The 24,621-nt window shown below is 38.0% G+C and overlaps 1 protein-coding gene across 2 annotated transcripts in view; it reads left to right on the plus strand.

The window, feature by feature from the left end:
- The first annotated feature begins 8,156 nt into the window (after positions 1 to 8,156).
- LOC137936504 (protein DGS1, mitochondrial-like) overlaps positions 8,157 to 24,621 on the plus strand; it is a 40,454-nt gene continuing 23,989 nt past the window's right edge. Inside the window, exon 1 of one of the 2 annotated variants that reach the window (XM_068781224.1) lies at positions 8,157 to 8,277. The gene's annotated coding sequence lies outside the window, so the exon portion shown is untranslated. Of the gene's footprint in view, positions 8,278 to 8,582; positions 8,739 to 24,621 lie in introns of those variants that run through there. The other variant, XM_068781223.1, reaches the window with a different exon arrangement.

The following is a 24,621-nucleotide window of genomic DNA, read 5'->3' on the forward strand; positions in this document are numbered from 1 at the left end:
ACATACCATTATTGGTTTTCCTATAAGGTCATTATTCCTCCTTGTAGATGAAACATAACATTTTCTAGAGTTGGACTTAATTAGTCCATAAATATAATATTGGCCAGTCCACAACCAGCAATCAACATCTCGAAAGATGTCACGTCCCAAGTCCACATAATCTTGTTAGTATCATGACAAGGTCCACATAGTCTTCTTGTAGACAACCAGGCGAGGTCCAAACTCCCCACTACAATTGAGGCACTATTATTTTTCCTCTCCTGGTCACCTTGTTGAGGCTTAGACTCCTCTATGCAGATAAGACACAATATTTATCCTCTCCTAGTCATCCAGTTGGGCCCCAGATTCTCCACAGTAGTTGGGGTACACTTATTTTGTAAGCATATGCATAACCCCATATGCTAAGGCTCCAAATCTTATGGTTAGTTTCCAAGATAGTCCATAATTCAACACTCTTACAACTAAGGTTAATTATAACCATTCACTCAAGTTTATTATAAGGCTCTTAGTCCAAGTCCCGGAAATTTTATCCACTATTATTACTTATAAACTCACTAATTGACTCCTACTTGTAATTCAATATGACTAACCCAACATTTCTAGTTATTCAAAAAGAAATACAAACTAACTTGTTAGGATTCCAATCCTACTTTCCTAGAACATTGATTTCCTCGTAATTTTTGCCAAGATTTCTCAACAAGGAAAAAACCTCTAGAATGTTGTCAACGTCTTTATATAATGTTGCAAGGAAACTAAGGGTAAGGCTCAATTAGGATGTAAGTTGACTTCTTAGGCTTCTCCACGTTAAACAAAACAAGAATTACTCTTGCTCTATTGTTTACTCAAATCCCACAATCTTGTACTTGGTACTTATATTAAGAAAATATCTTCACCCTAAGATTTTTCAGCATTCACCCGGCTTTGTTCAATACATGTTAAGTCCACTTTTTGGTTGTCAATAAGATAGTACACAAAAGGACTTAGTTGACTATCATTATGGTTGAGACATCACTTTTTAAGTAATAAACTCCCTTGGGGGATTCTAAAACTAAAAGGGAACCCTTGCAACCTAACACCTTGCTACCTATGTCGACGAATTTTCTGGATTCATTCTAAAAAAAAGATTTCTCATAAGAAAGAAACTTTGCATGCAACATACTCCTTTAGTATGATATCAAACCCTCAAAGAGCTTCTAGTAAATTCTATGACTCATTACCCTATAAGACAATAATTTCAATACCTTGAACCCATTACACTGCTATTCATGCTTACCTAAACGAAACACGGATTCAACTATTCCCAGTTTAAATCAGAACTATCAATTTCAACAATCAAATTGGTTATACTTCTAATCCTATTTTAAAAAAATGAAGTATGGTTTTTAGAACCTTATTAACCCTAATCTAAAATCAGTCCATTGACTTTTGAGGTTCAATTTCGATACACACCTACTTATGCCTAAAATAGACAAACAAGAATTTTTATTTGTTTTTAACTTAACAATCTTAAACCAATTTCAAACTCTTGATTTCAGCAATCCTAACTCGATACTTAAGTAACCATGCCTAAATCACATAGAACGTGAGATTTAGAACCTAAATAACTTCATTCTATTTCTTACCCTCAATTCAATAACTTTCCTCCATATCCAATTAATCAATGCATAAATCAATCAAGAACATGAAATTCTAGAAAATTAAATGATATTTAATATACTCAACCCTCAATTTCAGTAACTCAACCATATCCATAGATCAAACAAAACATGAAATCCCATAAACTTCAACAACATTTCATCCACTCAAACCCTCAATTTCAGCAGCTCTTCCTCCATATCCAACTAATTATACTTAAATCAAATAGAAACATAAAATTCTAGAAATTTAAACATTATTGAATCTATTCAAACCCTCGATCCTTACAACTCTTCCTCCATATCCAACAAATCATACGTAAACTTAATCGAACATGAAATTACAAAAACTTGAACAACATTTAATTTACTCAACCCTCAATTTCTGCAACTCTTCCTCCATATCCAACTAATTATGCATAAAATAAACAAAACATGGAATTACAGAAACTTAAACGACATTTAATTTACTCAACCCTCAATCTCGACATCTTTTCCTCTAACTTTGGCCAACCTGAACATGATGAAGAATGTGACCTATAGCTTGTGGAAACACCCGTGGAGCTAATACTCAAAACGGTCCCTTCATTACTAATTTACCCATTACACATTGCAATATATTCATCATAAAACTCAAATAAGGTATGTCAAACTAAGTTTATATTTATTCTTGCTTTCACCTCAGAATATATCTTTGAAAAACACATTTCAATTAATCTTAATTTGACCATTGGATCTAAAATTGAAGCAACAATCATCAATACATTGCATTCACCCAAGTACTCTCAAATTTCTTTCACTTTACAAACCCTCGTCCTGATGAAAATATTTTCATTCATAATAAAAATTCAAAACTTCTTTTACTCTATATATCTCATTTAGGTACAAATTAGATGTAGGGTAGTCACTTCTAGAAATGATATTAGTGATTGCATAAAAAAAATTTAGAATCTCACACGTCATTTCAAACTTTTCTCATTAATCAAGATTTGACAAATAATCATAAGTTGGCTCTCTATTTTAAAATCTACGAATACATCTTTGAATTTTAATGCAAAAGACAACATACCATAAGTAGAGTTCCAACGAGTTGGATAATCAATAACCAACCTTTTTGCACTTAACTGTAGTTGGTGCACAATTTCATAAAAAGTGTGAAGTCTTGCCTCATACTGATGAATGAATTTGACATTCTCACACACATTTTCAATGATATCCTTAATTTCAACAAGACTATCTCGGATTAATAAGTTTATAATATAAGCACAATAACGCATATAAAATAACTTCTTACCACAAAGTAATTTCCTATTTCTTGAAAATTCATATTTCAAAACTCTTAGACAAACATCATTATACGCATCATCATCAACTGATATGTTAAATACTTTATTTTTTATTTCTCAATCTCTCTAACACTTTTAAATAACTTATGTTATGTCTATACCATGACGATGAGGAGGAACTTACATAAAAATCAAACCTCATTTTTGTACCTTCTAATTACTATCAATGAAATGCCTAGTAACAACCATGCATTCAATTTTTTTATTTTGAGACTTTCTAAGATTCGTGGTAAGACTAATTGTGTTAAGACTAATCGTGTTATTGTCTTTCAATAAGTTTATAATTTATTTTTCTCTGCCTCATACACCTCGACACACTCCTTTATAGTCTTACGAGATATTTTTTCATAATTCACATTTGCCATCTTTATTACAAAATTAAATCCCTCATCTTCTACCTTCATGAGCGGATGCTCATGCATAATAATCCAATGGGCAATAATCATTCTCATTTTAGTTTGATCATATTTGCCTCTAAAATCCATAAAAGCAAGGTTAGATGAACTATGATCAACATTATACCACTCGTTGAAAATTTATGGTTTTTTTGCTTTCTTATCGCCACATTTTTACTAGGCCAATGTTTCAAATGTCAACTCATATGTGAGGTCATTCCACTATAATAATACTCAAATTGGATTCATAATAAACAAATTGAGCATTTTTTCTACAATCTAGAAGTGAGATTTTTTTGATTTTCGACCACACTTGAGACCTTTTTTGTCTTTTTGTATTTTGGGTAGACTTGGCTTCTTCCTCATTTTGGGTACCTTCATATAGGGGTGGCATCGAGCCGAGCCTAGCCCGAACCTGCATATGTTCGATTCGAGCTTGATTTAAATATTTTGAGCCAAGCTTCGAACCGAGCCTCATCTCGAGCCTAAAATTGTTATTGAGCTCGAGCCCACCGAGTTCGAGCTGAGCTTTGAGCTGAACTCGAGCCTCAACATACATTTAAAACTTTTTAAAAAATATATATCAAATAAAATATATATATAATTATGCATACATTTTACATAAAATTGGGCATGACCTCTAAATAAAATTGGGCATAACCTATATATACAATACATGTATAAGATTGGGCATAACCTCTACTTAAAATTAAGCATAATCTATATACCTGTATAAAATTCGACATGACCTCTATTTAAAATTGGGCATAATCAACATACATAATACCTGCATAAATACTCTATAAAATTATTTATACATTCCATAAACACTACAAGAAATTGTTTATACACTCCATAAAATAGTCTAAACACTCCATACACTGCATAATATTATAAATAAATTCCATACAATAATCAAACACAACAAATTAAATGAAATATCACTATCAATTTATAAGCACCCAAATAAAAACTATAAATCCATTATAAATTTACAAACTATAGTTATTTCTCTTCATGCTAGAAAATAATATACGTCCTTGCTTGAGCAAAATTTCCACCTATGACTAAAACAAAAAAATAAAATTAGTTATTGTCAGATAAAAAAATACTCTTCCACTACTAGTTACTTAATGTCGTTAAAAATATTAAAATTACCACGATGAGAAAAACATGAAAAATCATGTAGTTGGTAGCATTATCTCTGCACTCTTCTTCTCAGGCTGTAATCATAAAACAAAATTTTATTAAATAAAACTAAAAAAATATCGTAATAAATAATTAATCAAAGAAATTTACCTTTTGATTTTTCTTTATACCGTGAAGAGTTTGAACCCAATCACTGCCACAAATCAAAGTTTGAAATGTATTTGGTACCAAGGAAGAATGATACGAGTCTATTACTCTACCACCAACACTAAATAACGACTCTGAAGCTATTGTGGATATGAGAATTATAAGGGGGGTTAGTCAACAAACTTAAAATTTGAAGTTCATCTTCATCTCCTGCTTCAAATTTATTTAATTCCTCTACATGAAATTCAATTTCAAACTTGGTGTTAATGTGGACGAGTTCATATACATTGGAAAACAGTTTCCAGTGTTAGTACCCCAAAATAAGAAAAATATAAAAAATAAGAAAATGAGTAACTTATAATATTATACTTAATTAAAACATAATATTTAAACCCCAAATTAGGTAAAACAAACATGATTACAACACAAATAAGTAATTTAATGTATAATTAATATAAATTAATATATTAATTAATTAAATTATATATTATATTATTTAATGATTGCAGTTTATTATACATTAATACAATAATTACGTGAGCTAATTAACTGTGTACACGATTAATTATAAAAAATAAAAAAATAAACAGGAAAATTTTATCAAATACTAACTTTAACACACTATATTTTTACGTATTATTGCATCGTCCAGAGGAAAAACAGGCTGAGAATAGGATTTGCAAGAACTTTTTTTTTTTTTTATAAAATTCACAAGTGCGAGTTCGCACGTTGTGCGGGACGAAGTGTCGAGGGGGGAAAATAATCGCCCCCCCTCAACTTAGGTATCCAAACTTTAGGTATCCAGGAGTTCTGTGTCGTTCCGACGAGAGCGGTGGCCGGCTAATTTGACGGCGACAACAGGTGGTGGTAGGGGGGTGACGACGACGGGAGAGGGTCCAGAGCAGTCGTTCTAGTTGGGGTACGACGAGGCAAGGGCGACGCTATGGGAGTCGATGGCGACGACGATGAGAGGCAGAGAAGGTGATGAGCGGGGGGAAGGATTGGGTGCGGCGGCGGCGGAAGGGGCACCGGCCGCGAGAGGGAGGCCGAGAGAGGGAATTTCAGAGGAAGAAGAGAGAAGGGAAGGAGGAGACGAAGAGAGCGATAGCGGGAGAGAGACCGACTTTTTTTTTTCGGGAAAGAGAGTGCGAGACTCCCGAAAATTTGCCCCATTTAACTAGTCGGCTCGCGAGCCAACAAGTTGAACCTGGCTCTGCTCGAGCTCGGCTCATTAACCTAAATGAGCCCATTTCTGAGTTTGAGTTCGGCTCGAGCTCGATATATAAAGAGTCGAATCGAGCCGAACATGAGCCGCTCGAGAGCCGGTTGGGTTCGAAGCCACCCCTACCTTCATCTAAGCTTTCTTTAATTGCATTAGTAGTTTGAGGGAGACAATACTCTGGAGGAGTTGAGTTATTATTTATGGCCACATCATAACTAGTGGCTATAAATGTGACATGAGCAAAAGATGTTGACATTCCTATTAGCTACTTTTATAAAAAATAAAAATAAAAAATAAAAAAATAAAAGACATAAATAAAAATAGCAATCCAAACAACAGAGACAATTATATATATATATATTGTCTACTCTTTGTCTATTTGGTTATAATGAATTTCATATATATGTTGTCAAAAAATTTCACAATTTACTCAAAAAATTTCCACTTTGATTCACCCTGGGAGATAATATTAATTCTAGCATTTAACTAAATTAATAGACCCATTTTTTAGTGTGAGTCTTATAAGGATGATGGACTGACCCAACTGAAAATTAGAGGTCCACCAATTTTATCATGGAACCTTATATCTCCCATGAAACTTTTCTAAGCTACCTTAAGATGAGATAACATGCATTTACAAAGGGTCCACAATTTTGATACAAGTGCATCTTACACAAGATGCAGAATTAAACTTGAAATAATGATTGAATTAAAAAATTAAAGACATCATGAGCCTCCAAATAGTTAAAGTTTTACTTTCTCTCCTTCAAAGTCCATAGGTTTAGGTACTTCAAGCATAGCCATATTTCGGTCCATAAGTCATACATGGTGACGAGCTCGAGGACCATGCTTTGTAAGGTTTTTATCAAGGATGTCATTGGGTCTAATTTAATTAGATTCAACAATATATGGCATGGGAAATGGACAAAGTTTCCCTAAAAATCCACATAGGGTCAATTTAAGGACGGTTAGTCTTAAAAACTTGATTCAGCCTTGGGTGTCTATAACGATATATCTTATTTTATAAATATATTTTTATCCTACTTCGGATGATAATATAAGAGCAAAAGCAACATAACATGATAACAAATAGTTTTTTGTGAGGTTTGCTTATTTAAGTGACTTTTATCTTTATTTAATTTTTTTTGTACTTTTATGGGCTTTTTTCTATTAATTGTATTCATTACTTTTAATGAAAGATTGGATGTTGTGTGAGAATAGACAAGAATGGGGCAATAGGGTTGTCAAGAACAAGGCATTGTTGAAGCTCACAACCTTCTTAGAGAAGAAAAGATTGAACCTTTCACAAAACCAAACAATTACTCTCTAGAACCTCAAAATCAAAGATTCATAATTAGAAGAAATTAAATGGAAAAGAAGAAAATAAAACCTTTCATAAAACCAAATCCTTGAGGACGAATTTCCTTCAAATTATAAGAAAAAACTAGACCAACTTACCTTTTACATCTAATTTCTTCCATTGGCAACACCAAACGTTGGCTACAACCGGTTGAGTGATGAAGAGAATGAGGAATAGTGAAGGACGAGACTTCGCGGTGAAGAAAATCGACATCACAGTCTTAAAATAGAGTAGAGAGTCCGAATTTGATTTTCTCAAACCAATCACTCTGATTAGTTACAAAAAATTGGAAAAGTGGCGGATTGGAGAGGATTGGAGGAAAGGAAGACCGCCTTAGTGCTGTTTTTCCCGTCGTTTGGATTGAGTTTCGCACTCTAAAACTTCGAATGTACAAAGGTAGAATTTTAGTATAGTAATTATGTTTGTTTTGGTTAATATTTTATTTAAGTATATTATTACAAGTTACTAATTCTCTTGTTTTAGTTATATTTCTTATTTTGGGGTATTAACACTGGAAACTATTTTTTAGTGTATTTCTCATTTTGGGGTATTAACACTGAAAACTATTTTTTAGTGTACTTGAACTTATCCACCCTAACACCACTATGGAGCAGGTTTGCGACCTCGTCAATTGAACCGTGGCTCAGTCTAATTCAATTCGGTTACTTATATGAGCCATGGCCGAGCACGGTTCGATGCACCCTATATTTACAATAAAAAAAAATTTAAATAACTGAAAATTAAGTGTTTTTTTCTAACCCAGCTGAGTAACTTTCTTGACCCGAAATGAGTCACTTTTCTGGGGACTTGAAGTGTTTCTTATCGTCACATTTCTCCCAGTATTAGCTGCATGCGTGTTTCGTTCTTTACTTTTTCACCTTCGTTTTTTTCTCTTTCGGTCCTAATTGCAATCGCTCATTCCCGTATCCGTACTCTCCTGTTGCAAACACAGAACAAGATTAGAGCTCCAGAGTGGAAGGGTTTAGCAAAAGGAAAGATATTTTTCGTGGCTTTGCTTACCGAGGTAAACCTGAGCTTAGCCTTACTCTTTCAGTTTTTCTCATCATCTTAACATCTTACAGTATTCTTCTTTATTGTTTATATTTCTCAGTTTCAGTTTTTTTATTTGCTAGTTTTGTTATCTTCTTCCGTGCATTTATTCCTTGCTGTCTCCCTCTTTTTTTTCCTTTTGTTGTTTTTTTGTGTAATCATCACTTTTTTTTGGGGGGGTAATCTTCATATTCTGAATGTTTCTTCCATATGTAGATTAGGTTCTCTCTGTTGGAAATTTCGAGATATCGACTCTCTTGTTTTTATTATTTACTTCGGTCATCTTTATCACGCTCTTCCTTTTTACCTAAAAGAAGTCAGTGTGCCCAATTCATTAGATTGGTCACCCAGAGGTTTTTTACACCTAAAGAGCCATAAAACTACCATGGGAGACTTAAAAACAATCATAAGAAAGAAGACTAAAAACTGCTTCAGGTAAGTGGAAAGGTTTTTATCACCCAGATGATAGCTCCCGGTTCTGCTCTTTTGAACATTTATTAGAAGGCTTTGTCATGTTTTCTACAATGACTATATTCTTCATTATTAAATGCAAATTCTAAGTGATCATGTATCTTCAAAGATCTTTTTTCTGTTATATATTTTATTTTGAAAGCGAATTTCTCTTTTTAGTGTCATTAAAGAAGCATATAGTTGTCAAGCTCCCTAGGTGTGGTTGTTGGAATATATTTTCTTCTTCAATTTTTTTCTGTTCATTTCTTCCTATTGTAAGCAGTATTGGGAAGAAATTACTTTAAAATTTTCCCGAGAATGGGTGTTTATGACAATCTAGTGATTCTGTTTTGGATTTATAATTGTCTAATACTCTATCCAGGAGTGAGAGATGGAAGTACAGTGGTTTTTTCAAGTATGCCTTATTGCATTTAAGGCCTGTGATACTCTTAAATCTTTTTTCCACTGGTTTCCACCTTTTGATCGAAAAGTATGAAATGCAAAAGTTATCCACTTTCATCATGAAGTTAATAGATGACATCCCATACAAGAGTCGAGCATCATTTTTTTCTATATTTCTCAATTCATGTGATGAATGGGGCTAGCTTGGGCTTTATTTTCTATTTTCAAGAGAATATAGGGAGCATGCCACTCTCTGTTCTTGTCTTTGAAACCCGAAAATGTGTAGGAACTCTAGCATTCTTTTTGGTTATGAATCTTTAGAGAGGAGGACAGTGGCATAATAGACTATTTTAAGTTAAATTCGTTGCTATTCAAAAAAAGGAAACTCATTGGTTATGTTGGTTACTTCATGTTAATAGAATAAATCTATAATTTTGAATTGAGATAGTATTATTTGATATATTCAATTTTTTTTTGACATGAATGACAACTCACCTTCCACTTGTATTCAATTTTTTTTTTGATATATTCATCTTCTCTATTGAATGACAACTCACCTTCCACCGGTTGACTTCTTAAGCTTTCCAATTGTTGTTTCTACAGTATGGATACTTTTTAGTTTCTTACCAGTGGATCATTCCGAGAATAAGATTTTAGGTTCAGATGAAAGCATGTTGTAGGGTTCAGTAGAAGAAAAAGTTAGAAGTTTGCTGGAAGTCAGCCATTTTTTCAACGATCTTGGTCTTCTTTTTGTTGATCATGATTTAAAAATTATCTAGAAAGAGAATAGAGAAGAATAAGTTAGAAGAAGGAGAATAGAGAAGAAAGAAGAAGAAGGGGAAGAAGAAGGAAAAAGGGGAGGGAGAGTCCCGAAACAGGGAGGTTTCAAAAATTCATTATTAAAGCTGAATTCAACAAAAGGATGAGATGGCAGGACGAGGGGTCGGTCAAGGAGTAATTTCCTCCCACCAACCATCTGGGGAACGAAGTAACTCCCACTCAACGACCACTCCCTCTGATCCAGCACCTCTAGTAGGACAGCACCCAGGAAGAGGCGAAGATCGAACCAGTTTGGGGAAGCAGCACCGGCAGCAGCAACAACGAAAAGGTAGACAACCGGAAGAAGAAGAAAAGAGGGAAAAAGAAGTTATTGACTCTGAAGACAGTTCAGGCGAGAGATGGCAAACTGTAATCTCGAAATCCTCACGCCGAAGGATCCTTGTGGAGGATCCGACCAGATATGAATTCCGGAATGGAAAAGCAAAGCTGACTTTTCGAAAGAGAAAGGAGAAGAGTGGGGAGGCCATCCAGATTCATGCACAAGAGGGGGAAAAAAATCATACATCTCCCTCCCGATCTCCGCAGTCAGTTTTTTCCTAGACATTTTCAGGAAAGTCCAAGTAGGAAACACGGGAAGAAAATACAACAGATCACTCCTCACCGGCGATCTGGAATTCCAAGTACACAGCCAGTATCATGGAGGACTTCTTCATTGCGTCATCCACCAAAGACGTGGCCAAATGATAATGGGTATGATTTTTCTCCCACAACCCTCCACTTCTGGAATGGGTTGGAAACGCTTTGATCAAATTCTTCAACAGCTAGCCACCCCACCAAAAATCCACTCACAACCCAGCGCTTCACACCAGACAACTCTGTCGCTCCCACCGGATCCTCCACCAGAGAAGACTCAGGTCTGCGAAACCAATTATCCAATACCACCACCAACACCACTCCCCCAATTCTCACCCCAGAAAAACCAATTCTCTATATCCCTACCAGCCCACATTGAAACTGAGGGCAAGCGCAAAATGTCCCTGGCAGTCCTTTTGGAAGACCCGGAAAATTTTGTCACCAGAAGACAACTCCAAGAATGGCTGCAAAAACGAAATATCACGTTCACAGCCATCATCAAAGCTCATGAGAGGAGCTGGATCATCAACTGCCATTTGGAGGAGGACCGCAAGAGACTACATTCATTGAAGGCAGAGACTATTTCAACAATCCTCCACATGACCAATTGGAGCCCAGAACTCACAACCCCCATCTCGGGGCAATGGGTGATCGTCAAAGGTCTTCCGGTGGAAATCCGATGCCGGCATACTCTGGAATGCCTCACAAAAGAATTCGGAGAGATTATTTGGGCCGAAAGCCAGCCAACGCAGCTTCACAAAGAAAAAATTTTCATCCGGCCAAAATCACCGGTAAGTGGTTTACAGTTTTTTCATATCTCCTGCAGAAAAACCATGATCTGGGTCTCCACGGAATTCGGAGATCTGGAAACCCTCCCGGCAGCCAACTCGGAAGAAACCTCACGAAACACAACCCAAACTCAGCCGATCCGCCAGTTGCTGACTCGGAAGCAGCACTCGGAGTTCAATCGGACATGGGTTCCGAAAAAACAAAAAAAAAATCCAACCACACAAAATCAATCCCCATATCCCGAAACAGTCCAATCAACACTAGTTCACAGTAACCCTTTCACTGCCTCCGCCGAAAAAGATCCTATCCACATAAGTGCCTCCGCAGACAAAATCCCATCTCTGAAATCGCCCTTGGCCACAGTGCCAATCCCCAATTTCAAAACACCTGCAATACACCACTCCCCAAATCCAAAATCTGACAGGATCCCTCAACCCGATGTACAGACACATCCTGACAAGGGGATTATTACTTCCCCTTGCTCACATCCATCACTGTCAAACTCTACCTCACCTCGAAACAAAAACCAAAAAAAGAAACACTTTCCCCCACATACCTACCTCTCCATTTACCAAAAACCATCATCACCCTCTCAAATCATTGACATTTCCAATGCCCCTCCGATCTGGCAACCTCGAGCCCCGCACCATACTCTTACACATAAAAAAAACACCTTTTCAACCATCAAATCCACAGCCGTCGACCTCATCAACTTCCAAAGCCCCTCAGTCCACATCACGCCGTCGCCCCGTCATTTCCTTTCTACATCAACCCTTTCCCCACTGCCGCACCTCGATTCCCGAAGCAGTACCTCTCGCCTGCCATACATCAACCTCCAACACCCTTCAGTCGACATCACGTCGTCGCCCCGTACTTTTCTCTCTACATCACCCCCTTTCGCTCCGCCGCTCCTAGATTCCCAAACCATTACCACTCGCCTGCCATATGTCAATTTCCAAAACCCTTCAGTCTACATCACGCCGTCGCCCCGTCCTTTCCTTTCTACATCAACCTTTTCACCTCCGCTGCTCCTCGTTTCCCGAAGCAGTACCACCCGCCTGCCATACGTCAACCCCTCAGTCCACATCACGCCACCCTCCCATCTTTCCACTTTTAAATCCCTCCCCTCCCCTCCGCCGCCCAAATCTTCCTTTTCCCGAAGCCTGCCGTGCGTCAACCCCTCAGTCCAAATCACGCCACCCTCCCGTCCTTTCACTTTTAAATCCCTCCCCTCCCCTCCGCTGCCTAAATCTTCCTTTTCCCGAAGCCGCACCCCTCACCTGGCATTCCCGTCCCGCAACTTCTCTAACTCGATAAATCCCCTTTCCCCCCCACTTTCACCCACATTCTCGGCTCCTTATCGAGGATCTCCCTCTGCGACCCCCCCCGACCTCAAACCTTCCACATCACCCATCCCATCCATCCCAACACCCCGCTCCTCTTGCCGTCCCATCAGACCCTCCCTCTCTGACTCAAATCTCCCCTTATACGGCCACCCCTCGAGGCCCGCTAAGGCCATCCCTCTTCTCTAATAAATCCACTTGGGATTTCGAACCCCCCTTTTACTCCCCTCCCCCCTTATATATTCACTCTCCCACTATCCTCTGCCCCACCCCCCTTCGTATTATCTTCCCCCACTCAGACACCATGGAAAACCCAAACCCCAAAACCTTCACCACTCCCTTCCACACCAATACTGGAAAACAAATTGCCAACACCCCTTTCCGGTATACCTACTCCAGGAAAAAAGAAGCAGGGAAAACTAAAGCCAAATTCGGTAACCCCACACTTTCCGAAAAAAACACTGACAAAGATAAAATCAAAGACACTACCCCCCCACCTTCCCCCCCTCCAAATCCCCCTCCTGTCCTTCCAATGGAATTTCCCCATGATTGGTACGATCTCCCCCCTGCTTTCCCCTCTGGAATCCCTTCAACTATAACCTCTGAACCTACCCTAGCCAAGGCCTTCACTCCCAATCCGCGCGATGAGCTCCTCCTGTTCCTGCTGGAACAGGAACAAGACTTTCCTCGAGAAGAATTTTCAGAAATGACGGAGCTTGCCAACATCTTTTGTGCGGGATACACTGAAGCTGGTGCCATGGAGCGAAATATCAACTCCCACCGTTCCCCATGATCGTTCTATCATGGAATGTAAGAGGTCTCGGCTCTCTGGCCAAGCGTGCCCTCGTCAGAGCAACGCTTTTTGATGTTAAACCAAAATTGCTATACTTCTTGAAACGAAGATACAGTCTTTTGATTATTCAATTGTGTGTAATATATGGTATGACTCCAACCCAGTGTGGGCGCATGTGGGTGCAATTGACCATTCTGGGGGCATTATTGTCATCTGGGATCCAACTGCTTTTGATGCTATTTCCGTCCTTCCGGGGCGATACTCAATCGGTATCCAGCTTCGGGATCACAACCTCGGTACTTCTTGGGCTCTAGCTGGCATATATGGGCCTACTCGTTACCGTGACCGAGCATCTTTCTGGGAGGAAATCTTTCAGCTTGTCCAATTGTGGGACCTCCCTTGGCTCATTGGAGGAGACTTCAATGCGACATTATTTTGCTCTGACAAAAGTCCTCCTGCCTCCCGAACCTCATCAACCATGAGAGCTTTTTCTGACTTTATCAAAAGTGTTGCTCTTTCCGAGGTTCCTCTTTTGGGGAAAAAATTCACCTGGACAAATTGTCAGAACCCCCCCATTTTGTCTAAATTGGACAGATTTTTTTCCAATATAGAATGGAACCTTCTTTTTCCCAACACCTCTGGCCAAGTCCTAAACAAAATAGGATCTGACCATTGGCCTATCCAACTCAATTCTCGGCCTGTTGCATGGGAAAGATCTCCCTTTCGGTTTGAGAATGCCTGGTTATTAACCACGGCTTTCATCCCTTCTTTAAAATCATGGTGGCTCGAATTGGAAAATCATCCGAACCCGGGTTGGGCCCTCCCTCGGAAACTGAAAGCCCTCAAGACAAAGATCAGAATGTGGGATAAAAATCACCGAGTTTCTGCTGCTTCCCAGAAAGATTCGATTCGCCGCCGCATTTCTGAGCTGGATCTACTGGAGGAACAAAGGTTAATCTCTTCTACTGATCTTTTTGATTAGAAATAATTTAAATGCTGAATACCGTACGTTTCTTCATTCTGATTCTATCCGTTGGAAACAACGTTCAAGATTTCGTTGGATGGCTGAGGGTGATGGAAACACAAAGTTTTTTCATTCCATCGCCTCGGCCAGGAGGAGGACTAACCGTATCACTGCTCTCTGTAACGGAGACCAAGTGGTAACGGATAGTGCCTCCATTTCTAACCTTTTGGTGAAGTATTTCTCAAAGCTATATTCAGAAGTCTGTTTCAGAAGACCAAAAATCCATCAGCTCGATTTCGAGCGCATCTCAACTGAAGACGCTGTTGATCTTGAAAAACCATTATCCTCATAAGAAATTGAACGGGCTGTGCTGGGCCTTCCTAAAGATAAAGCCCCCGGACCAGATGGCTTTAATGGTGAGTTTTATCACTGTTTTTGGGATCTGTTAAAAAATGATGTATGTGCCTTCGTTCACAATTTTCACCAAGTGGGAATTACTCACTCTGGAATCGGCGCATCTTTTATTGCGCTTATTCCTAAAAAAACAAATTCGGAGGAGCCTAAAGATTTTCGGCCTATCAGTCTTACTTCCAGTTCATATAAAATTATTGGTCATCTGTTGGCTAATCGGCTAAAAGCTGTCCTTTACAAGGTAATTAATCCTTGTCAAAGTGCTTTTATCCGAGACAGAAACATCCTGGACTCTTCTCTAACTGCTCATGAACTTCTTGATTCGTTCAAAAAATCTTCCCTTCCTAGGTTTGTTCTGAAAATTGATTTTGAGAAAGCCTTTGACCGGGTTGATTGGAAACTGGTGGATTATCTTTTTGACCGTATGGGTTTTGGTACGAGATGGAAATTTTGGATGAGGAGCTGTATTTCCTCTCCTTCATATTCTGTTTTGGTAAATGGGAAACCCCGAGGATATTTCAAAGCCTCTAGGGGGATCAGACAGGGAGACCCCCTTTCTCCATTTATTTTTACTCTCATTGGAGAATATCTTACCTCTATGATCCGGTTTGCTAAACGTTCGGGTTGGCTCAGTCCTATTTTTTCTGATCCATTCCAAGACGTTCCCATTCTTCAGTTTGCAGATGATTCTATTTTTTTTGGAGAAGGGTCCATGAGACAAATAAAACGCATAAAAGCAATCTTGAACATCTTTGAAATGACGTCTGGTCAAAAGATAAGCTGGGAGAAAACCACAATCTTTGGATTTAATATTGATGCATCTATTCTCAACTCAATGGCGAACTATCTGGGTTGTAAGGTAGCATCAGTTCCGAGTACATATCTGGGCTTACCTTTGACTCCTTTCCTGCCTTCGAAAAATTCTTGGTTTCCGGTTGTTGAGAGGCTTGAGAAGTGTCTGGCTTCTTGGAAAGGAAAATTTTTATCCAAAGCTGGTAAACTGGTTCTAATTAAATCATGCCTTCATGGAATACCTTCCTATTTCTTATCTTTGTACCATTGTCCAGCTTCTATTCGGGATAGAATTGAATTTTTGAAAAGAAGATTTTTATGGGATGGGCCAAATGGGGAAAAAAAGTTTAATCTTGTAAAATGGGTTGATGTTTGTAAACCAATTGTAATGGGGGGCCTCGGGATTCGCTACGTTGCTACCACCAACAAGTTTCTGCTATTAAAGTGGTTTTGGAAGTTCAACATGCAACCCAATCTACTATGGCGCCGAATGGTTGCAATTAAATCCGGAAAAGAGAATGGCTGGTGGACGGATGGGGGAAGATTTTACAAGTTATCCCCTGTTTGGAAGAAAATTGCCAAACTCTTACCTACCTTCAAATCTGCCGTCAAATGCTATATTGGGAGTGGTACAAATACTCTTTTCTGGTCGGATTGGTGGATCGGGGCTAGTTGTTTAGAGGAAAGTTATCCTCTTTTATTCCAACTGTCAAGATCTCGTAGTTCAATGATTTCTGACCATTGGCAGTCTTCGGGTGGTTGGAATCTTCATCTCAGGCGGGCATTAAATGACTCTGAAGCTGTAGAAGCAACTGGCCTGATCAATTTACTTTCTGGTGTGGCCGTAAAAAATTCTGCTGATATACTCATCTGGACACCCAACAAACAAGGTATGTTCTCTACAGCCTCAACGTACCATCATATGATTTCATACCCTCCTCTTCACGCAGAACATCCTGCTGCTTTTGCATGGTCGCTCCCGATTCCTCCTCGCATCAAATTTTTCATCTGGACGGTATGTCGTAAGAAAATCTTAACTTCTGACGCTTTGTAAAGACGAGGCATTAATATTTCCAATCCAGAATGCCCATTTTGCAACACATCTCCTGAAACAGCAGATCACACGCTTCTACATTGCGAATATGCTCATAAGATTTGGACCGAATTAATGGACAAGATCGGTTTATTATATTGCCCTTCGCAAGATTTGCTAAACACTATTTTAACTTTGGTTAGCTCTCGTCTTCCGAAGTTAGGGAAAATCTTAATATCTTGTTGTGTTGGACACATTGTGTGGAATTTATGGAAAGAAAGAAACAATCGCAAATTCAATCAGAAAGCTATTCCTCGGAATATTCTTTGTGATCAGATAGTCGGTCAAGTTAGCTCTTGGGTTCTCCTTCGCAAAGAATTTTGTGATCTAAGAGCAACAAATATGAGGGAAAATTGGAGAAATGTTGCGAAAATGTCTCTTAGTTCGAAGGTTCCTATTATGATAGAATGGACTAGACCTCCTCCTGGACACTTTAAATTAAATTTTGATGGAAGTGCTTTCGGTTGTCCGGGCCCAGCTGGATTTGGTGGAGTAATTCACGATGATCAAGCGAATCTTCTCTTCACTTATGCGGGTCCAATTGGAGTATCAGACTCTACTTGTGCGGAATTACATGGCTTGCTCAACGGGCTGAAGCTCTTCAAACAAAAAAAGGACGGTGCTCTCTTAATTGAAGGGGATTCTCAAGTTATTATAAACTGGTGCTCCAAGCCATCAAAACCTCCTTGGCGTCATTGGAAGATTTATGATGAAATTTGTAATTTAACTTCTGTTTTATTATGTACTTGGAAACATGTTCCAAGATCCGCTAATCATTTAGCTGATGTTCAAGCTAAAAAAGGCGTTACCCTCCAACATCTTGTTGTGGAGGAAATGTCTTTTTAGTCTTTAGGTTTGTATTTTTCTTTTTTGAATACATTTACAACTCTTCTAAAAAAAAAATTATCTAGAAAGGCAAACAGGTGCTGTCGGTATTAACTTAAAAAAAAAAAGGCAAAAAGGGTGCTGCTTCTTTCCACACTCTGGAAATGTACAGCAAAAATAATGGTTAGATTTCAGGCCAAGAATGTTTTTTGTATATATATTTTGAAATGATGCCGATTTTTATTAAGACAAAAGCTCAAAAGAGCAATTTACAAATGAGGGAAGCCTTCCCAAACAATGAGAGATTACTGCGAAGTTCCGAATTTTTTCAATTTATCAACCAAAGAGTTGGACGATCTAGGAATGAGATTCCAATTACAATGAATAGAAGATACAATGTTAGCAATACTATCAATGAGTGGCAAGTGGCGCCAAGGGGGGGAGCTGTCTTTGAAACACCAACTAATAACAGTCTTTGAGTCACCTTCAATGATTAACTTGTCATGGAGACGATCCCTGAAGATTTGGAGGCCGAACAGCAGACCACTGGACCAACATAAGAAAGAATAGAGTCTCCATTGTGACCTCTGAACACACCGCCTGCTCCTGCCAGCCCAGGACAGCCAATAGAACTACCATCAAAATTGAGTTTAATGCAGTCGCAAGGGGGAGGATCCCAGATGGCTATACTTGGAGTTCTACAGGGGCTAGATATATGGGCGATCAAGCTCCAATTTTCCCGAAGGGAAACACTTGATAGAGCGGCAAATTCCTTCCTTGTATGAAACTAGCTAGAGATGGGGCCAATGGGATGAGAAACCGTGTTGTCCAAGGTGCAAACTTTGGAGTTGAATCTCCGGTTGTTTCACTTAAGCCAAATGCACCATGGAACATGCGCGGGACAGACCAAAAGTATTAACTTGCCCAACTGAGGAAGGTGAATCCCTCGAACCATCTCAAAGGTGCTGAAGAGGTCTTGATATAGCCCACTTGGAGCTCAATCTTCTAAAAAATCTTCATCCAAGCTTGCCACGTCAATCCACAGTGTAAGAGGACATGTTGAACTGTCTCATCACACACACCACAAAGGGGACAAGAAAGATTAGGGGCGGTGAAACATCTTCTGTGAAGGTTGTCAGAAGTGAGAATCTGTTCTTTGATGGCCGACCACACGAAAAATTTGATTTTGCTTTGCGCTGAGTGTTTCCAAGCCAAATTTGCCTTGTGCTCATGAATATTGTAGTCTTGCTTTATGATATGAGAGTAAGCAGAAGTAATAGTGAATCGGCCATTTGTGTTGGGCTTCCAAATCATCTTATCAACTGAATGCTCTTGGATAATAGTACTGCTAAGTCTGGTAAGGAGAGAGCAAAAAACCAATGATTCCTCATCATTTAGTCCGCACGAAAGAATGTTTTTTGTATTATATGTAATCTTTAACTCTATTGTCAGTGCTTTGCATTATTAGATTTTATTAGTTGAAATGAAAATAAAGAATTTTGTTGATAAATTATTGTCCTCTTTGTAGCTTGCTATTAGAGCTTTACACCTTACTTCGGATTTGTTCCACCATCTACTTCTTATTAACAGTAAGTTTAACCCATCCTAGGTAATTTTATTGTAAATGTTTCGAATGTTATCTCCATGTGGTGAGGATATCTGTGGTATTGTACTCCTCTGCATGGTTTATTTTCTAATTCTATTACTAATTATTTTATTCTTCTTATTTTTTCTTTTACTTTATTGGAGTGTCATAAGTATGTCATCTCCATTTGGTGAGGAGATATGGGGTATTATAATCTAATACATGGTTTTTTTTCTAACCCTTCAGAACTTTTTACTCCCAATATATTTTTTTTGTTTTTAATTTGTAACAAGAATTTCAAAGTTGTCTACTATATATCATTAATTTTCTTTTGAAAATGACCAGAATAAAGAGAAGAAGTAAATACAAAAAGAAACCAAAAAGTACAAATCAAAATCACATCAAGTAAAAGAAAAGGAAAAAATCAAGACACTACATCCAATGGATAAGTAGTGTCTCCGATAACAAGAGAATCTAATGAGATACTTGTCATGCTAGATTATTTGCTATGGAATTTGTTGTTTCACACCATGAAAGAACTTTCTGAGATTTGAACCAGCTAAATACTGCTAAAGAGTCGCTCTCCATAGCCCAAGAAATGGAGAAATGAAGGCTGTAAATTTTGATCCCATGGAGGAGAGCATGAAGGTCGCCTCAATGGAATCACATAACCCTAAAGGCATAGGATGAACTCAAATGACAACCCTATGTGATCTTGAATAACTCTTCAAATAGGGGCAACATTTTCTCTTGAGCTATCATCAAAATTTAATTGGACCACCCTTTTGGGGGAGGATTCTTGACTAATAAAAGTATTAAGTGGAAAAAAGTCCCACATTGAGCTATCAACAAGCCTCTTAAGTGGATGGTTATTTTGGGACGAAACCAAACTCAAACCAACCAATAACCACCTTCGAATCCTCCTCAATGTGAATAGGACTACTGTAATGGTCACGGTAAACGCGAAGCCCATTGAGAAGACCTTAAATCTCTGCCGTTGTTGAATCAACAATGCCAAGCGGACCAACATATGATAAACATTGATTGCCTGAGGGATTTGAGATAACACCACCAAAACCCGCCTCTCCGGGATTACCCTGGGAGAAACCATCAAAATTTAACTTAAGGAAACCAAACTCTGGGGAGGTCCATTCTTGCACGACCGGCTAAATAATGACCAAAATATCCTTGAACTCTAACAAGAAGCATACATAGAAGATGGTAAAGTCGCCATTTCTTGCCTGTGCCTTTGTAGAACTGCAATTTTAATATGTTAAAAGGAAGGGGATTTAACCCAGAAATGCTTGTAATGAACAACTCTCTCCTCAACCTGACCCATTGAGCAGGATTGCAGATTAATAAGCTTTTTCATTATGCTCTTCTAGTAAGTTTCAAATCATACACACAATAATACTCCACCACAAAACCTTTCTAGGATGAGGTAATGATCTTTTTGCGACCTGAACAAAGAATGAAAAGGATGGGGGAAAATAATAGTGAAAGTTAAATTTTTACAGCACAACGCCCAAAATAACCCATGCAAAGAGCAATGAAGGAAGATATGATGCTCATACTCACCAATCATATTACAAAATTTACAATAAACAATTTGTCTTCTATACTAAAGCTGATCAGAGGTTAAAATTTTCTTCTTGGAAGCACACTAGAGAAAAATGCTTCATCTTTGGAGGTGAAGGGTTGGTAAAAAAAAAAAAACACTAGATGCAAGGTGAGAAGAAACAATAGAATGAAAGAAAAATATGGATAATATGAAGAAATATAAAAATCTCCTGAAGATTCAAACTTCCGAATCGATTGATCTTCCTTGGAAGACAACATATAAACCCTAAGAGGAAAGAAGCACAATCTCATCCATTTCATTCTTCTTAAAACCTCTCTTGAAATTGAAGTTCCAATTACCCTCAATATACGAATGAAAAACAAAAATGCTATTATCCAAAGCCAAATTAAATAGTATGAAAAGTTAAATACAAAGAAGAGTCACTAGGCCTTTTATCTACCCAAAATTTGACTCAATTGCCATTCCTCACATGAAATCTGAGACCTTGAATATATAAAGACTTTAGATGATTGATGACTTTCAAGAAACTGTTTAAATTGTAGGGCCAGGTGTTAGAGGATTTGACACTTTTGAGAGTAATTATACTTTGTAGAGATTAGAGATTTCCATAATGAATCCTTATCCATGTCAAACCTTTTTAAGCCATTTCTGAGAGCTTGATTCACAAGTTGAATTAACTTAATTCCCAAGCCTCCTTTTTCCTTTGGCAAGCATACCTCTCCCTAGTTAACTAAATGATACTTGAAATTGTCTCAAGCTCCCATCTGATAAAAAGTTTTGCATTATTGCATTAGTTTTGGATAAGTACTATACATGGAGTTCATATTGGATAATAGTTAGGAATGCATGCCAAACTTTGAGTAAAGTGGACTTACCTGCACTAAATTGTGACTTGTGTTTTTTTTCATGTAACCCATTTGGAGTCTTTCTATAACTAGGGCCAAAGATCTTTCTTAGGGCAGCCTAAAAATAGAGGCAAACCCAAATATGACTTATGGAGAGATGACAATATACAACCCAAAATTGCTAGAATGTAGGATTGAACCGAATTGGAAACATTAATACCAACTATAGAGGATTCTTCCCAATTGACTTTTTGACCCAAGATAATTCGACTAAGCCTGAGCTTTGTGCTCTTTTATGGGGTGTGAAGATTTTCTTTGAGCCCTAGGGGCCTGTTTGAGCCTATAAATTGCCTTCTTCAATTTACATTTTTTCTTTGTCTCCCCCTGAGTAACATACCCAGGAGGTTGTTCCATCCTCTTCTGCCAAATTACCATACAAGAAGACATCCTTAATGTCAAGCTGGAAGAGTGGCCAATTTTGATTAACAACAATAGATGCAAGGACACAAACAAATGTCAACTATGCAACTGGGGAGAGTGTCTCAAAAACATCAATGTCATATGTTTGAGTATACCCTTTGGCAACCAACTGAGTTTTATATTACTCAATAGATCCATTTGCATTGTATTTAATTGTGGGTATTGTGTATGCCCAATGACAACCCACAATTGTTGTACTTGAAAGGAACATCACATAAACTCCACGTACTTCTATCAGTCAACACCTTCATCTCAACATCTATAGCATGCTTCCACTGAGGAGACAAAAGAGCTTCTTGCATAGAAGAAGGAATAGTACAAGAAGACAATGACAAAACAAATTACTTGTATCCTATAGATAAGGAATAAAAAAAAAGCATAGTGGGACAAGGGATGGTGAGTAGATAAATGAACTCCTTTACGAAGAACAATGGGAAGGTGTAAATCAGTTACCTTAGGATCTGAAGGTGAAAAAGAAGTTGAATCCTATGAGAGAGAGGGAATTGTGCCTCGTTGTTGACTATATTGCCTTTGTTGATATACTTGCGAGGGTTTTTCTTTTGTGAGAGATTGTGGTCAAGAAACATCTTCCACAGGTGTAGGAGCAACAACACTTGGAATTGTGATTGGTGAAGGATACATTGCATCAGAAGTAGAGAAGAAAGGCACGTCCTGAAAGAAAGTCACATCAATAGACATATGTTTGCCTAAGTGAAGGACAAAAGCATTAGTCTCTTTTGTGTCCTAGAATACCCAAGAAAAACACATTTGACTGCACGTGGTAACAATTTATCTGTAGAGATACCAAAATCATGGGCAAAGGAGACATAAAAAAAATACGAGGTGACAATGAAAATAATGTAGCAGAAGGATTCAATAATTGAAGAGGAATTTGACCCCTAAGTAAAGACGAAGGCATTGTGTTAATAAGAAAACATGTTGTAAGCACGAATCTCCCCAATAAGACTTTGGTACATGCATGTGAATAAACATTATTTGAGCTACTTCTAACAAATTCTGGTTTTTATGTTTTGCTAGTCCATTTTGTTGTGGAGTAAAAAACATAAGATGATTGATGAAGTATATTGTGATGCTGACAAAATGTAGTAAACTTATGATTCATGAACTCTAACCTGGTTAGTATGAAGGGTCTGGAGAGTGCACTAAATTTACTTTTTATTACATTATAAAAAATTTGAAATACATCAAATACTTCTCCCTATAGGTGATATATCCAACTAGTGCGATTGAAGTCATCAATAAATGAAACAAAGTATTTGTAGTAAAAAATACTAGGAACTGGACAAGGTCCCCATACATCAAAATGAATAATTTCAAACAATTTTCTACTCTTTGTCTGACTCATTGGAAAAATGCTCCAACGATGCTTGCCTAGTTGATATGACACACAATGGAAAGATAAACTTGAAGGAAATGTAGAAAATAGTTGGACCAACTTCGTTGCAGAAAGGTGGACAAGTCGTAGATGCTCTGGAAGGGTGAAACTGTTGCATGAAGGACAAGTGAGTATATTTGTAACAAGCCTTCTAAGTGGCATAGTCCTCTCTCATGTGTGGAACCAATCATCTTTTTCGTTTTGAGATTTTGAAACTCACAGTGAGAAGGATAGAAAGTTACAAAACAATTCAAAGACTTAGTAAGCTGATTAATAGACAACAAATTATGAGGAAACTTCAGAACAAATAACACAAATTTAAGAGACATGGATGGAGTAGGTGTGACATTACCCATTCCTAGTACAGGAGGCACAAACCCATCAGCAAGTGTAACATGCTTAATTAGTAAGGACTCCCTCAGTTCAGTAATCAAAGAAGACATACCTAACATATGAGTAAAGGCTTCTGAGTCAATTGCCTAGGAAGACCCAGGACACACAGGTAGAGCTAACATACTTGAACTAGCAAGAGTAGCTGTAGGAAGTGGAGGCTGAAATAGAGGGAAGTTGAGCCATGCGCTGAAGCAGTTGCTGCATCTCATCTGGTACTCAGTGTTTTCATGTGTTTATGAGTTTGCGCAAGTAGGCTTGTCTAACTTAACCCAACACTTATCAAAGAAATGATTAGTGTGTTCACAGTGTCCACAGTGAATATGTTTTCTATCACCTTTTCCATCATTCTGGCCTCATTCTCTACCTGAACTATCTCTACCTCTGCCTCGAACACTCCCACCATTTCTTCTAGATTGGCCAAAGGAATTAAATGCAGATGCACTAACATTTTTATTATCCTTGTTTCCTTTAGACATAATTGTGGTCTTCTGTTAAAGATTCTGGAGAGCGATAGAACATCATCTGAGGCTAGCATCTGAGCCCTGATTGCGTCAAAGTCTGGTTTAAACCCATCTAGAAAGTTTGCAACATGAAGTTGTCCTTGTTGCTTTCGAAGTTCCTTCTCATCAGTAGTGAGATGGAACATGTTGATCTCTGAAGAATCTAGCATACAACTCATAATCCTGAGACAAATTACTCTCCTATGCATATAGTTATTACAAGGAGACCCACATGCCTTGGTTGTTTTGCAATTCATTTCTT

Source organism: Aristolochia californica, unplaced genomic scaffold, assembly GCF_029961685.1.
Source record: "Aristolochia californica isolate CCGP_79_NKW_82.1479 unplaced genomic scaffold, dmAriCali1.0.hap1 SCAF_7, whole genome shotgun sequence".
In the NCBI taxonomy this organism is placed as follows: domain Eukaryota; kingdom Viridiplantae; phylum Streptophyta; class Magnoliopsida; order Piperales; family Aristolochiaceae; genus Aristolochia; species Aristolochia californica.